Below are 17,574 nucleotides of genomic sequence, written 5' to 3'. Positions count from 1 at the left end.
AAGGTTCTGAGCACAGGATCCATGACAAAGTAACGGAACGGAAGGGAACGGAACAATTCTGAGGAGCACGTTAGCGATACTCGGTCGAATCTTTTATTTATAGGTTAATTGGATATTTGAGTCACCTTCCGTAATGTGGTTATGTTTATGTTATTATCATAGTCGAATATTATAATCAACTAGCTACCCACCCCGGCTTCGCACGGGTGCAATACTGATACTAAATATACTACAGAATTTGTTTATATACGACATCACATCGCAAACTTCTAAAATTATCAGTGTTTCTTTACTATATTGTTCATGTATTATATACACAAACCTTCCCCTTGAATCACACTATCTTTTAAAAAAAACCGCATCAAAATCCGTTGCGTAGATTTAAAGATATAGGGACAGAGAAAGCGACTTTGTTTTATACTATGTAGTGATGGAACTCCTATACGGCTCGCAGTTAGGGTGCGATATGGGGCAGAATTTCTTACTATCTTTAATCAAATTTTGTGTATGTGATGTGATGTCATATGATGTACGAAATATAGTTGGTCTTTTTCAAAGCTTTTTTGCTGAGTTCGATTACAGCTCTATCGAGGGATCCTTGTAGTTTACGCCGCGTGACGTATTAAATCCGCATTTTCGAAAGTCTATTTTTGCTTTATTCGCAAGTTTCCTTTGAAATTGTCCTCGAAGTAGTTTCTGACTCATATAAACGGAACGCTTAATCTATCCATATTAAAAAAAATTAGTCAACATCAGCTTCACTTAAAATCAAAAAATAAATAAAATTTTAACAAAAAGAAAAACCGACTTCAAACAAAACACTATTTTAAAACAAATGAATATGCACGAAAAAGTAATAAAAATAATTGCGTATTCAACATATTTTTTAGAGTCTTCCTAAGTTAAATGAAATGAAAAATATTAGACTACTTAAAAGTCGATTAACGATTATATCATGTAGTTATAATTATTGTTACATTTGGAGTCGGTGTCAGACAATAAAACCCTACAGTATATCTATCAAAAAAACAATACGAGAATACTTTAACAAATATGTTTTTTACAAATTACCTTTTACACAATAATATACTGGATCAATCAAGGGGCTCGTATCGCTTCTTTCTTTTGATTGTTGGGGCAAGGGCACCGTGGCTGACACCGGCTCCAAATATACCAATAACTATAACTACATGATATAATCGTTAATCGACTTTTAAGTAGTCTAATATTTTTTATTTCATTTAACTTAGGAAGACTCTAAAAAATATGTTGAATACGCAATTATTTTTATTACTTTTTCGTGCATATTCATTTGTTTTAAAATAGTGTTTTGTTTGAAGTCGGTTTTTCTTTTTGTTAAAATTTTATTTATTTGTTTGTGAAGTTTAAATAAATATAATAAATTCATTAAGGATCTAAATAACGAAAAAATATTGAACAAATACATTGATTAATTACTTTAGTAAATAGTGATAAATATATACAATTCTTGCAATTACATAAAATAGCAAAACTTTAGTAAAAACGAAACAAATACACAATGTAGCAACGAAAACAAATAAGTTATGTAAATATTCTTAATATAAATGGCCAGTAAATAGTCTAGAACACACAAATCACATTCAGTAACATTTCTCGCATTAAACGTAGACATTTATTTGTGAACTAAGAGATGAACTGAGATTTATTTCAAAGCACTGAGTGATCTGTACGAAATTGACCATATTGCCCAAATAAACCGCCCACGTTTTATTTACAATGTTTTCTAATTCTGTTTTGTATATTTTACATAATATTATTTTGTATAATACTGGACTTACTACGTACTTTGAATAGACTCAAGTCTTGAAAATTTAAATTTCGAACGAGCACTTGAATTTCTATTTTCAACCGACTTCCAAAAGAAGGAGGTTATCAATTCGTCTGTATTTTTTTTTTTTTTTTTTTTTTTTATGTTTGTTACCTCATAACTTTTCACTGGGTGGACCGAGTTTGATAATTTTTTTTTGTTTGAAAGGTAGTGCTTCCCGTGGGGTCCCATTTTATTTTTATTTTTTTTCTGATGATGGTATCCATGTGAAAACGACATAAGTCTTAAATTTGCATTATGTATATGCGCGACAAATAGGTGAATAACTGAAAATCACGTTAACTAATTTTGATAATTCTTTTTTTATTATAAAAAATATACTTCAAGGGTAATTTGGTGAAAGTTTGGTAAGGCTCTGAGCACAGGATCCATGACAAAGTAACGGAACGGAAGGGAACGGAACAATTTTGAGGAGCACGTTAGCGATACTCAGTCGAATCTTTTATTTATAGGTTATTTGGATATTTGAGTCACCTTCCGTAATGTGGTTATGTTTATGTAATTATCATAGTCGAATATTATAATCAACTAGCTACCAACCCCGGCTTCGCACGGGTGCAATACTGATACTAAATATACTACAGAATTTGTTTATTTACGACATCACATCGCAAACTTCTAAAATTATCAGTGTTTCTTTACTATATTGTTCATGTGTAATATACACAAACCTTCCCCTTAAATCACACTATCTTTTAAAAAAAACCGCATCAAAATCCGTTGCGTAGATTTAAAGATATAGGGACAGAGAAAGCGACTTTGTTTTATACTATGTAGTGATGGAACTCCTATACGGCTCGCAGTTAGGGTGCGATATGGGGCAGAATTTCTTATTATCTTTAATCAAATTTTGTGTATGTGATGTGATGTCATATGATGTACGAAATATAGTTGCTCTTTTTCAAAGTTTTTTTCTGAGTTCGATTACAGCTCTTTCGAGGGATCCTTGTTGTTTACGCCGCGTGACGTATTAAATCCGCATTTTCGAAAGTCTATTTTTGCTTTATTCGCAAGTTTCCTTTGGAGTTGTCCTCGAAGTAGTTTCTGACTTATATAAACGGAACGCTTAATCTATCCATATTAAAAAAAATTAGTTAGTCAACATCAGCTTCACTTAAAATCAAAAAATAAATAAAAATTTTAACAAAAAGAAAAACCGACTTCAAACAAAACACTTTTTTAAAACAAATGAATATGCACGAAAAAGTAATAAAAATAATTGCGTATTCAACATATTTTTTAGTCTTCCTAAGTTAAATGAAATGAAAAATATTAGACTACTTAAAAGTCGATTAACGATTATATCATGTAGTTATAATTATTGTTATATTTGGAGTCGGTGTCAGCCAATAAAACCCTACAGTATATATATCAAAAAACAATACGAGAATACTTTAACAAATATGTTTTTTACAGATTACCTTTTACACAATAATATACTGGATCAATCAAGGGGCTCGTATCGCTTCTTTCTTTTGATTGTTGGGGCAAGGGCACCGTGGCTGACACCGGCTCCAAATATACCAATAATTATAACTACATGATATAATCGTTAATCGACTTTTAAGTAGTCTAATATTTTTCATTTCATTTAACTTAGGAAGAATAAAAAATATGTTGAATACGCAATTATTTTTATTACTTTTTCGTGCATATTCATTTGTTTTAAAATAGTGTTTTGTTTGAAGTCGGTTTTTCTTTTTGTTAAAATTTTTATTTATAATAGCATACTATATACATAAGATCCTAGAAAAGATATTTCTTAATTCTAATTAATGTATAAATATATGTATATAAATTAATAAATAGTTAAATTATCTAAGGATTTGTTTTAGGTACTAATTTAATAAATCTATTAATAGTATAATAACCAAAAACGATATGTTTTTTGCGTAACAACTAAAAATAATCGTGTCTATCCACCAACCCATTATAAAGGAGTGTTGTGTAGGCTCTAAACTATAGATGAAGGAGAATTTTGCTCAACAGCGTCGCTTTTAAAATATATACATACATACTAATATTAGCATAAAACATTGCCGATATTATAGTATAAAGCATTTTTATTAAATTTGCAAGTTTAAATATTTATTAGAATAATCTTATAATGACGATATTTTATGCAAAAGTAAACAGACTTATCTTATTTACTAACTTTGGTTTAAGTTAAAGAAAATAGCACGAATATTAATATTTATTAATAGATGTGACGTGCTTGTCTGTTCGTGTCATTCATTCATTCTCCTGCCCTTATCCCAATTTTATTTGGGGTCGGCACAGCATGTCTTCTCCTTCCATACTTCTCTGTCAGACGTCATCTCACAAGTAACATTATTTCTAGCCATATCATCTTTCACACAATCCATCCATCGTTTCCTTGGTCGTCCTCTACCTCTATATCCATCCACATCCATGCTCAAGGCCTTCCTCACAATGTGTTCCCCATTCCTCCGCATTACATGCCCATACCATGATAGCCGCCTTCCACATAACTTCTCGGCTATCGGTGTCACTTTCAAACTTCCTCTTATATACTCAATTCTTACTCTATCCATTCGCGTAACACCACACATTCCTCTCAGCATTCTCATCTCCGCAACATGCAAATGTCTTTCAGTCGTCCCTTTTGTAGCCAAACACTCTGATCCATACAGAACAGCAGGTCTGATCATGGTCTTATAGATCTTCCCCTTAAGTTTAAGGGGAATACGGGGGTCACAAATTGTTCCCGTAACCTGCCGCCATTTCATCCATCCTGTGTTAATCCTGTGCTTCACCGTTCGATCTATTCCGCCATCGCCTTGAATGAGTGAACCGAGATACCGGAAGTCGGAGCAGACTGGAAGAGCTGCGCCATCAAGCGCTATGGCTTCAGGACCGGAGAGACCGCCGAAATCGCAGAACATGTATTCAGTCTTCGTTCTACTGATTTTCAGGCCAACATTCTCCAGTTTCCGTTGCCAATCCTCCAATCTGCTCCTGGATGGACCTGAGATCCACTCAGGTCCATCTTCACCAACCAGTACAATGTCGTCGGCAAAAAGCATGCACCAGGGTGCCTCCTCCTGTATGTCCGCCGTTGGAGCGTCCATAACCAGCAGGAAGAGGTAAGGACTTAGAGCCGACCCTTGGTGCAAACCTACAGCCACATTGAACCTGTCGGTGTTACCGGCAGACGATCGGACGTAGGTACAAGATCCCTTGTACATAGCACGAATTAATTCTACACGTGTGGTCCCGGATTAGAATAGGACCTCCCCGTGGGTGTCGTAAGAGGCGACTAAGGGTTTATATTAGGGCCCAATGCATATCATCTGCACTTTGGGCCACCCCCACAGTGGCGGGTAAACCGCCACGATAGCATTCCCAAGGAGGGTTAGTGTCAGGCAGGCGGTCGACTTTAAAAATATAAGCCGAAACATTTACAGCATGGACAATGAAAACCTTGTCTGTTCGTATATAAATAAATAAAATAATAATAATAATCCAACTTCAAGTCGACTGTAATATAATAATTGAAGCAAATAAAATTATTATTATATAATAATTCTGTTTCGTGCGAAATGCGTTTATTTAATAAAATACACATTATAATTTTAAAAATTAATTTATCTTTATTTAAAGTTGTCAACTATTCAAAAATTACAATATATTTTTCATTTACATTGTCAACTGGAACAGTTTTCTGAAATCAGCCCCCCCCCCCCCCCTCCATTTTTATAATTTGTTAATTTTTTTAATTTTATTACTTGTTATATATAATTGTATATATATATATGCTACTATGGTATATAATAAAGCCAAGGTTGATATTATTATTATGAGCAAAATATAGTTGGGTTAATTACTGATCATGTTAATAAATCCATGTCTTTGTGTGTGTCAGTAACATTCTAAACAATAAATAATTATATATGGAACGCAAATTATCATGACGTATCCGCTGTTAAGTTGGCAGCACTTATTTCTAAATCAATCAATGTCGTAACATAAGGACCATTTTTTTTCATATTTGAATTGTGATTGATTGATCTTGATGCTTAAAGAAGTTTTAAATGGAATCATGCTATTGTAATATCGACGTAATTATATTGCTTGCCTTGCTTATCAGAATTTCTTAACTTATATTCATTTAAAATACACATAGCGCTATTTTTGTTTTCTTTTCTCATAAACTAAAGAAAGAGGAAAAGCTTTGCGAAATATCTCCACCGAGAATAAACTTCGGAAAATCTTGTCAATCCAATAGCGCCATGAAATATATTATATAACAAATAACAAAAATCTATTGAGTTTTACATATGAAATGTACATCTGTCATGCCATCTTGGTAATAAGTAATATTTACATTCAATTATTTTGAATAACGTGTACCAACTCTAACACTGTACGCTCATTGGTCAAATCAAATAACGCTAGATTTTCTGATATCCTGTTACAAACAGTGGCTAGCCTAGCTATCATAGGGCCAGGTGGTGCAGTGCACCTGGGCCCCGGATTTCAGGGGTCCTCTAAACTAAACCTTAACCTTCTGAAGCTAGAAAATCACGCACAAGATTTCTTATTTGGTATCTATAATTTTAAAGGGTAATTATTAGTTAAAGAGAGTTGGGAAAGAAGGGGTGAGGGCCCGATTCTTTTTCTATGCACTGGGGCCCTTCCTCACCTAGCTACGCCACTGTTTACAAGCTTCCGTGCCTCTTCAGGGAATCCCGTGCACGTATTGCAGGTAAGCGAAAGGATTTTACATCAATAATTATACAAATCTGTCATTTTAGTTTCCAACCACGTTTCAAAATAGTTAATTTAAATGAATTCATTCAAAATCGAATTGGGTACGAATAGATTTTATTTTTTCTATGTGATTACTAAAGAACATAGAATAACTTAATAGGTCAAGTTCCTCGTGTAGCATATTACTTGCCTGAAGCCATTACGGCACATTAAGTTAATGCAAGCAGTTTCGAGTAACTCAGACTATTTATCACCTCGCTTACCTACGCCTAAATGTACTGTGGGGCAAGGTTGCTATCAGAATTATGGATTCGCAATTTCACACTCAATTTGTCTTCATTTTCACAAATTCGTTTATAAGCAATGTAATGTTCTTGCGACAAATGATAAAATGGCATTTGTCTATTAATAAAATCAAATATTGAATCTAATAAAATACGATAAAATATTGTTGTCTTCCTGCTTCTTAATGATTGTATTTATCATAAGGAGCAATATAAATGTGTTGGTTTATAATTCGATATATCTGAATGAAGGTAAAGAGTATCAATCAATTTCTTGCTGTTTCATCCCAGCAGTATAAATTCTAATACTTTACAACTTTACATTCAATTTAATTCTGTGATACGAAGAAACTTGCTCATAACAACTTTTCCGAGTAAACATTTTCTTTTTAAAACTATAATATTCTTTTACGTTTTTTAAAATATTATTAAATATGTAAACAACCTCGAGTTGCCAATTGGTTTTAAATCAATTATGCTAAGCATAGCATCTCTTTGGCAGACACACAACAAAACCACTTTATTCGAGCGACGGTAGTGCACTGGCAATTTGAGGTTTGATAAATGTTTCTTGCAATGCCAACCAACAATTGATTTATCTATCTTCCGCGTTTAAATAAAAAAGATGAATTTTGATTTTTATGGCACTTATTATTGACATACGACAACGTACCGTTAAACTTTTCCGAGTTAAAAAAATTCACTGAAGCTGCAAATGCCAATCTCAAAATTACATATAAATTCCCGGTAATATATGTAACAATTAACTACTGCTAATATGTCTATTATTAATACTTGAAGTGACGGTATATTAGGCGTATTTAAAACACGCGTCGTTATTACCGCAAAATAATACGCGCTCTTGTTTTTGTATTCGCTTTCCTTAATGCCCTATTTTCTTCGATGCAGTCTACTTACCGTTTGTCTTGAAATCTAATATATCTAAAATGGTATCCATTCTGTATCTGAATTAAAAATTACCAAATATATATCACTACATAGTATGAAACAAAGTCGCTTTCTCTGTCCCTATATCCCTATGTATGCTTAAATCTTTGAAACTACGCAACGGATTTTGATGCAGACTTAATAGATAGAGTGATTCGAGAGGAAGGTTTTTTTTATCATGCATGGAAAATATATTAATGAAACACTGATGCGACGACCTCCGTGGTCGAGTGGTGAGTACACCGGTTTTCATGGGTACGCCACTCCGAGGTCCCTGGTTCGATTCCCGGCCGAGTCGATGTAGATTATAATTTGTATTCTATGTTGTCTTGGGTCTGGGTGTCTGTGGTACCGTCCTTACTTCTGATTTTCCATAACACAAGTGCTTTACCTACTTACATTGGGATAAGAGTAACGAATGTGATGTTGACTCATATTTACTGATAATTTTAGAAGTTTTTAATGTGATGTCGTAAATAAACAAATTCTGTAGTACATTTAATATCAGTATATGACCTGTGCGAAGCCAGGGCGGGTCGCTAGTTAAAAATAAAGGAAGAAATAGTTTTGAACAAAATGAAAAGTGCTTTAAAAATCTGTAGATCGTGTCTGCAAATAATAAATATTTTTAAAAAAATATTTCAGGCATTCTATTTCAAATAGCACTAAACGATCATATGTGAACGCGGTCGTGCTGGTTATAAAACTTAGTTTACAGTTACGAGCAAATATTCTTGAATTATTATACAACGCAACGGTAAATCCACCGTTTGTATTTGTTGTTTTAGCAATTTGAAATAAATAAGTTTCAGTTCTTTTTGCTTCATAAATAACCCTCCAGCTGCGATGAAACTGGCTGGTTGAAAAGGAAATCCACATCTTACGAGCGATTTCAGTACACATACAATATATCCCACTACAGTTTCGAAACTAGCAGACTTTAAATGTGTTTCTCGTAAATATAATACAGTATTCATTTCATTTATTTGAATTCAGATACTGTTGATAGAAATAAAAAGTTTTTATTTCAGACAATTGTACGAATCCATGTTTTACATAAATCAAAACAGCTCGATAGTTATATACTAGTTTAGATAAGAATGAATAACATTAAATGCTTAAATATATACAAATATGAACTAAAACTAGTTACTGTATATATCTTGACCGCGTGGAATGGTGGCAAGAATGCTAGCAGCATTTCCCCGTTGAATCGCAATTCCGATCCTCTGGGCAAAAAACGAACCAGCCCTCCTGTCACCAGTGGAGGCAATGAGGCGAGGTGTTATACTTTTGATGAAGCTTTTTGCACCACTACTCCAAGGGCCAAGCGTTTCGACAGCAAATGGAACAAAAAAGTAATTAGATATAATAATAATTTAGATAGGTATATACAATACTGTATTGACAATAGTTGAGCCTTTTTCACCGTTTAAGAACCAGATCAATATTATGTCACTCGTCTCAGCAATTAACTTCTATTCTATTCATCAAACAATGACGTATGATAAAATTTATTATGTACCAAAATGACGTCATGCTTCATGCGGTCGTCATACTTAAATTATCATATAATATTTTTAAATCAAAGGATTAAACTTACTTTTGTCATAATAAATTATATGAACTTTATTTTTGATTTAAAAATAAAACTTTGGAACTAATACAAAGTAGGTACAACGCATGTACAATATACATACGTCTCTTTGGATAAATCTTAATTCAATTTAATACAAATCAAATCCAAATAACAATGTATTTATAACACACGTTATTTTAGCTAAAATAATATCAATACATTATGATAAATCATACAAACCAAAATATATGTCAAGTGTCAGTATGTGAAAATAAAAAAAATTAAATAACATATAGAGGTAAGATAAGAGCTAAGATGGCCCAATGGTTAGAACGCGTGCATCTTAACCGATGATTTCCGGTTCAAACCCAGGCAAGCACCACTACATATATATGTACTTAATTTGTGTTTATAATTCATCTCGTGCTCGGCGGTGAAGAAAAACATCGTGAGGAAACCTGCATGTGTCTAATTTTTCCCGCATTTGAACAGCGTGGTGGAATATGTTCCAATCAAGTGTCAGTATGTGAAAATAAAAAAAATTAAATAACATATAGAGGTAAGATAAGAGCTAAGATGGCCCAATGGTTAGAACGCGTGCATCTTAACCGATGATTTCCGGTTCAAACCCAGGCAAGCACCACTATATATATGTACTTAATTTGTGTTTATAATTCATCTCGTGCTCGGCGGTGAAGAAAAACATCGTGAGGAAACCTGCATGTGTCTAATTTTTCCCGCATTTGAACAGCGTGGTGGAATATGTTCCAAACCCTCTCCGTAATGGAAGAGGAGGCCTTATCTCAGCAGTGGGAAATCTACAGACTGTTATTTTAATTTTACTTTAAAATATAAATTAAATTGACAATGTCTTATCCAATTACGATTACATTGTACACCTTCCGTTGGGAGAAATTTTATTAGGGTGTTTATTTTGACAAAAAAATATGACATTATATGTATACAGTGCATAATTATTTCGCAAAAAAAAAGTTATATTGTTTAATTAAGTGCTCGTAAATGTTATGGATTTATCTTTCTCTTATTTGAATAGAAATGAAATTTTATTTTAAATCTTACGGATTTAGTTTTAATTGAGTTTATTTGTTTCAAATTTCAGAAATTATTTATAGTTTATGACTAATTACAACTTGTTTTATCGATATTTATACATCGATATTTTACAAACTATTTAGTTCAATTTTGAAAGTTACATTAAATTATTTGAAAATGTTTTTTAAAGTTCAATCTTTTACAAGATGTTTTTTTTTTATAAAAATATAAGCTTAAAAGCTGAAGTTAGAACTATGAATAAGTAAAATATATCCCAACATCGCGCCCGCAATATCGTGTAATAAGACATCCATATAGATGAAATGCATATAAGTAGCTACTGTATAAATCATGACCGTGTGGAATGGTGCAAGAATGCTAGCAGCATTTCCCCGTTGAATCCCAATTCCGATCCTCTGGGCAAACAATGAAACAGCGTCATGTAACCAGTGAAGAAAATAAGGCGTTAACATATAAAAGTGCCAGAATGACCATGTCAGCGCCTATTCGCTAGTGAGTTACGGTCCGTGCAATTCGTTCAAATAGGTTGACGCTCTCACCGAACAAGGCCCTTTTGCGGAGGCCATGGAGGGTCATACTGTATGTATGACGTCATGCATGACGATAACGCACGTGTTCAGTCAATGTGGCACTTTTCAGCATACTCAGAGCCGAGGACCCCTTCACAACTACTACGTCAACCCCCAAACTCAAACCAATAAATACCTATATTGTTTCGAACGTACAATAATTAGCTATAACTAATATTTTTTGTTAACTCCCCTGTACAAATTTCAATTTTCAAATTAAGCCTTTGTTGAATTAAGTGACAAACAAGCAGGCTGCTGGAAGATGACTATCGTAATTGCAAGCGATGGGCTGACGTGAAGTACCGCCTTGCCTTGCTGAGCACACCAAACTTTTTAGACTCCAACTTGGCTTTACCTTACAATCAACCGCGGAACTGAACTCCAAGTGCTCCGATGTTATCTGTAGAAGCAATGGGAATATTCTCAAATCGTTCCGGTATTACAAATGGTACCTATGCCGTAAAAAATATATGCGATTTGTCCACAAAAAAGGTATTATAATGTATTGTAGTTTTTTTTTAAATTAATGTATTATATTTAGTAAAACAATATCGGCAACTGTTTTAATTACCAGTAATTATATTATTAATATTGATATTCATATTACAATAATCGTTTGTAAATTATTCAAAAGCACTTGCCTTGTGAATAATTTCGATTCTGACTTTAAAATTAAGATTTTTCTGCTAGGAATTTATACAAGCTGATAAGAGGCTACTTATCGAATGGTTCACATTAATAAAGGCTATTACTGTTTTAATTTGAAGGCTAAGTGAGCCAGTGTAATTACAGACACCATAAGCATAATATTTTAGCTCCCATAACGACGCATTAATGGTGCAATGATGGATAATTAAGTTTTCCCAAATGCTTTTCAATATGAAATAGAAAAGACCACTTGAATAATGTATATTGATTTGATGAAATTATTTATAATATGTAAAATAAATTATTATTTAACATTTTAATATGTATTGCGTTTCAATCTTCGTAACTCAAACGAAGTGTAACGTAGCCAGTGAACCTTTCAGCGTATAAACATTGGACCCTTTTTAGTTTACATGCTCTCATTGAAACGAGAATAAAATACACTTTGACATCGTTATAATCAATTCCTGATAACATTTAATGTAGAATAAAAGGAAATTGAGTTTGTGTCAAAAGAACAAGATGGTAGGGTTTCGTAAAAGCCCTAGGGCAGGGTCCACCCACTCGTTATGTATTTTATAACTATAGTAATATTTAGTACTGTTGTGTTCTGTGACATCTTGGGTCCCAAGGTTGGTGGCGCATTGACAATCATGTCTACTGACGATATTAACTTCTCACCATCAACTTATTGGCCATTCTATAAACAAAACAAAGAAAAAGAGAAACAATTGAGTTTTTTTAAGGTTGTATTGCATGTATGTAGTTATAGTTGAACTAGCAGTCCATAAATCTCTAAAGGCGAAGATTTATACATTATTCCACTGCAATACTCGAGGCTCGAATACACATGCATAGGAATTTCGTTCAAGACATTCCGATTTCGTCACAATGTTTTTTTTTTCAATTGCATAATTTCTTTGGTGTGGATTTGGGTCCATATTTGGATCATCCTCGTATCGTTAAAAGCAAAATCACTAAAAATGTTTCGTAAGATTTAAATGTTTAATTATAATTTAGTGTCTCAAAATTTTATTGAGATAATAGTTCTAAGTTCTACTTTTTTAGTAAGAGTAATTTAAAACTTGCGTTCAAACACTAACAACAGTGTAAGAAACTTTCAACGATAGTAAATATTGAAAGTTATAAAGAACATCATTTTAATATAAAAACATTTAGTATGAGCAAACTCAATAAACAAACTCAATGGCCGGGAAATACGAGACAAAAGCCGCTTAAAATTGGTATATATTCCACTATCAATATGAAACAATAAACCGAAATTAAGTGCGTGAAAAATGATTTTTATTGTCCTAACCACTGGCCATAACTGTGAACTGAGATAGTTCATTGAGTACATCAGACATAGACAATGAAACATAGACAAAGAGAAATAATTTTGCTTAAAAAACGATCTACTTCATTCACTCATTTTTTGAACAATTGATTATGTCACATCACTTGACTATTGAACTAGTTGCCGCATAGAAATACTCCCATTATTCATCATCTAAAAATTCAAATAAAGAACGCCTAAATACTTTTTTTTTAATGTTACTATTAATACCCAGTGCATATACAGGAACTTATATTAAATAATATTATTTAATATAATAAATATTATATCTGAAATGATTATCAGATTTTAACAATACTTGCACCAATGAAAACTTTTTAATTTTGAAGTAATATATAATAATAAAGTAACAGAAGTCCACAAAGCGAAGCCGCGCACAACTAAGCATTTTTTTTTATGGTATAGATTGATGGACGAGCATATAGCATCAGCATATGGGCCACCTGATAGTAAGTGGTCACCATTACCCATAGACAATGACGCTGTAAGAAATATTAACTATTCCTTAAATCGTCAATGCGCCACTAACCTTGGGAACTAAGATGTCATGTCCCTTGTGCCTGTAGTTACACTGGCTCACTCACCCTTCAAACCGGAATACAACAATACTGAGTACCGTTTTTTGGCGGTAGAAAAACTGATGAGTGGGTGGGTGGTACCTACCCAGACGGGCTTGCACAAAGCCCTACCACCAAGGGAAATAAGCATATTTCATAATATGAAATCTATATATATGTACATATATACATGAAAAGCGAAACAATGTTAAGGACCTCATAAATTATATAAAGTCACTATCGTATATCCAGAAGTCTAAATAAGACTGAGTTTAAAGTGTAATTAAATTAATTAACTCGTAAATCTTCGTGTTATAACAAAGTTGTAGTGTAATTTACTCGGACGGGAACTGAGTTACGTATTAAAATCTAAGTGAGAATACTTTTATTTGTCACATTTAGTATAATTAAAAAGAATAAAATGTGTTTAGATTAAGCTGAAACAGTCACCCAGTATGTCCTTGTCTGTTAAGGCACATTGTTGGTCTTCATAAAGCCGGTATGCGTGTCTTGGTATTAAAACATAACACCAACAATACTACGATGTTAGAATCTCTACTTGTACTAATATCATAATTGCCAACATTAGATATCTCTACTGTTACACTAACACGGCTTAAATTATTGAACCTAATTTGATGAAATTTAATGAAATTAAGAACCACACGTTTCGTACGCGTATCCAAAACTAAAATATAAATTTATAATTATAGCATGTTGCTTAAAAGTTATTATTTGTTTAATATACGAGTAGCAGTTGATATAATGTATGCACAATAATACCAAAGTAAGTTTAAAAACTGTACTCAAACTTCAGACAATTCACGCTCTAAAAAACATGAAACAAGAAAATATTCTCGTCTCAAATTTTTACATAAAACTGTTCAATATTTATCGTTTATTAAATAAATAACTTTATTGTATTTGTGACTTCAAAAAAGGTGGAGGTTGGATATTTATATTTTTATTTAAAAAAGTTTATGCGATATAATCTCATTCAAATTTGGAAAAAAACAAACAGAGAAGGAACTCTTCAATAAATTCAGCTTCGCCGGGATTGATATTTAAGCCAGTTTAAAAATATATATAATTGTATGAATTTGAAATGATTTGGATTTGATACAAGTATATCTACATTTACAGGAGTAAGTAAAATCAAATTATATTTAAATAGTATAAGATTTTCAATACGATATAATAATACAATGCTTAGAAAACAAACTACATGCGAAAGCTTATAGCTTCTAAGTTATTAAGAACCCACCCGAAACAAGGTTATTAGAATAAATTATGCTTATTAAGAAAGGCTGATTTCGAAGAAATCGTGTTTTAAACTAAGCTCCAAATATAATCTTCCATAATTTTCATTTATTCCAAATAAGGACTAAATATCGACACTCCTTCATTTTTTATAAATTCGTTAGTTAGTACTAAGCTTCGTTATTAATTCTCAATTGTAATAAAACATATTTGAATTAAATAAAAATTTATAATTTCGATAAAAGTTTTCTATTTCAATACGCACTGTATTTACGATAACATAAGAGCTATAATTAAAACGAAAGCTAAAGATTTTTCGCAGTTTTTTTTTTCAATTACAAATCAATCGTCCATCGTTCCATTCCGGTATTCCAATCCAAATGTCAATTAACACCCAACTGGCAGATATCTTCTTGTTAATGGTATAATGCTTAGATAAAAGAAGAGTAATTACGCCCGTGACGTGGCTGGGATGGTATCTTTTTTAAATAAACGTAGATCTTATTCCATTTCCTTTTTGAAATAAATGTTTATTTGAATTTAACATCCCGGAATCGTTTTAATATATTGACTTTGTTTCTTAGTAAAGTCAGTGAAGTGTTTAATGTTGTTTTTTAAACATAAAATACTCTTCTAGTAACGAACATGATATATGAAATCTGTACCTGTTATTTGAATATTAATTTATCATAAATAAAAAAAAATTGATAGATAAACAAAATTTGTAATTATTTTTTAATACATCTTATATTTAAGGAATTTAATAATCATTAAGTTTTCTTGAAATGTTAATAATTATGCCATAAATTTTTCGTTTTTAAATATTATAAATAAATGCTATTAGCATAATTAAAGTTGTTTATAACATAATTAAGAAGACCCACACTGTGGATATGAATAGATTACGTATATGGAATTAAACAACATAGTATATTCCAGAGATCGATTATTTTTAGTTGATTAATTTATAAAGTTCTGATTTTAAAGAATTATTAAAACTTGTAATAATACTTTCCGATAAAAATGAGACGTGTGTTAATCTACAACAGTATAAGTATTATAGAGAAATGCATTTGATTCGAACCTGTGACTTACGTTAACCTATTGACTCAATTTCGAAACAGATTCCAGAATGTTCGCAACATAATTTCATTGCCATAATTATCCCAACGATGATCCGACGGATTTGTCAGTGCATTCGAACTTGAGATTCGAATTCTGCATACGATTCTCTTTGGCATTTCAAACGGAAATATTTTGAGCATCGTATCCCTTCTATTTATATTTATTTTTTATTATGAACGCTTTATGATGTATTTATTGCTATTATTATGTCACCTAAATATAAATTTATACCCAATGACGTTTATTATAAAGCTTAAAATTAAGCTAAAAAAGCTAAAGCTTATAAATTTATTATAAAAAAAATTAAGCTAAAGCTTATAAAGCTTAAAATTAAACATCGAACATATTTATGAATAAAGTAATCTTACCTATTAAGTGTCGATATCAAAATTTCTTCGTTGTATTCGTTGTTATAATGTTTCGAATGGATATTAACTATATGTACACATCACTATTAATAATTTAATGTATATTTCACTATTAAAAACTAATATTTTACAGTACATCCAAACTTGGTCCTCTCACCGGATAAATTTCTCAATAGTATACAATTAAATATTTATAAAGGATAAGTATACTGATATGAAGTTTAGTTTACATTGATATTTAGGGTTAGAAATGAGTTTTAAAATAAGTCTCACAATTGGACCAATAGGTATTTTTAAGTTTATTTACAGAAATTAAAAGGGCTTAAACGAAACATGTATAGGATTCAAATAAAAATCTAAACGTTATAGATACTTATAATACACCACAAACACATCCACTTCGGGGCATCAATATTAATTAAATTGTAATTTGAGCGTCAATTTGTAATCGGTCTGATGTTTTTTTTTTTATTTTCGCTCGAGTAATACACTCGTTGCGATGATGTCCATATTCCCATGAAAAGTAAATTTACGTCCATACGAACGGCAATGTTTTAAATACTCCGCGTGTATTCACTGATCGTGAACGAACGCACATCCGATCACCGTGCCGCACGAGCGCGGACTGAAAGCTTTTCCTACACTTCTGAAACTGTCGCTCCTTGCGTGAAAAAGCTATCCACGTTGCCTAGTGCTTTACCAATACGAGTGAAAAGGATAGCTGTATTTTTCACGTACGTATTTAAAACCATGCCTGACTGTTAGAAGGAAATGCGATGGTGTTAGTATCAAAATAAACATGCATTGAACTGTCTGCTTTTGGTAAGTCGCATGCAAAGTGAACGTAGACAAGGTATAGTACGAAAGAATAAAGTCGGATATGCAACTACTTGCATGTTACTTGTAAATGCATGAAGTTTGTAGTTACACTTATACTCGACCATTATGAATCAAGGCTAATGACCTAGCTTATGTTACTGTTAAAAGTTAACAAATATATATAATGCTATTAGCGAGAGACTCCCTTTGCTTAACAAGTATGTTCGTGTCATACTAACAAGTTAACTCACAGATAATCCAATTTCCTGGTTATAATGAAGCCTTATTCGTTTTGTACAAATCAACGACTAAGACGTATTTTTAATCTGTGATCGATTTACGTAAGCTATTTTTTAATTGAAACTTATTTTTCTATGTGATT

General features: G+C 32.1%; 1 protein-coding gene across 11 annotated transcripts in view; it reads right to left on the bottom strand.

Moving 5' to 3' along the window:
- Positions 1 to 16,986, bottom strand: part of LOC124534635 (small conductance calcium-activated potassium channel protein) — a 274,246-nt gene extending 257,260 nt beyond the window's left edge. For all 11 annotated transcript variants that reach the window (XM_047110581.1, XM_047110580.1, XM_047110583.1 and 8 more), the window contains exon 1: positions 16,374 to 16,986. The gene's annotated coding sequence lies outside the window, so the exon portion shown is untranslated. The remainder of the gene's footprint in view (positions 1 to 16,373) is intronic.
- Between the last annotated feature and the right edge of the window lie 588 nt (positions 16,987 to 17,574).

Source organism: Vanessa cardui, chromosome 13, assembly GCF_905220365.1.
Source record: "Vanessa cardui chromosome 13, ilVanCard2.1, whole genome shotgun sequence".
Taxonomy (NCBI): domain Eukaryota; kingdom Metazoa; phylum Arthropoda; class Insecta; order Lepidoptera; family Nymphalidae; genus Vanessa; species Vanessa cardui.
The sequence above is the reverse complement of the archived record's forward strand: the minus strand, read 5'-3'. Positions and strand labels throughout refer to the sequence as shown.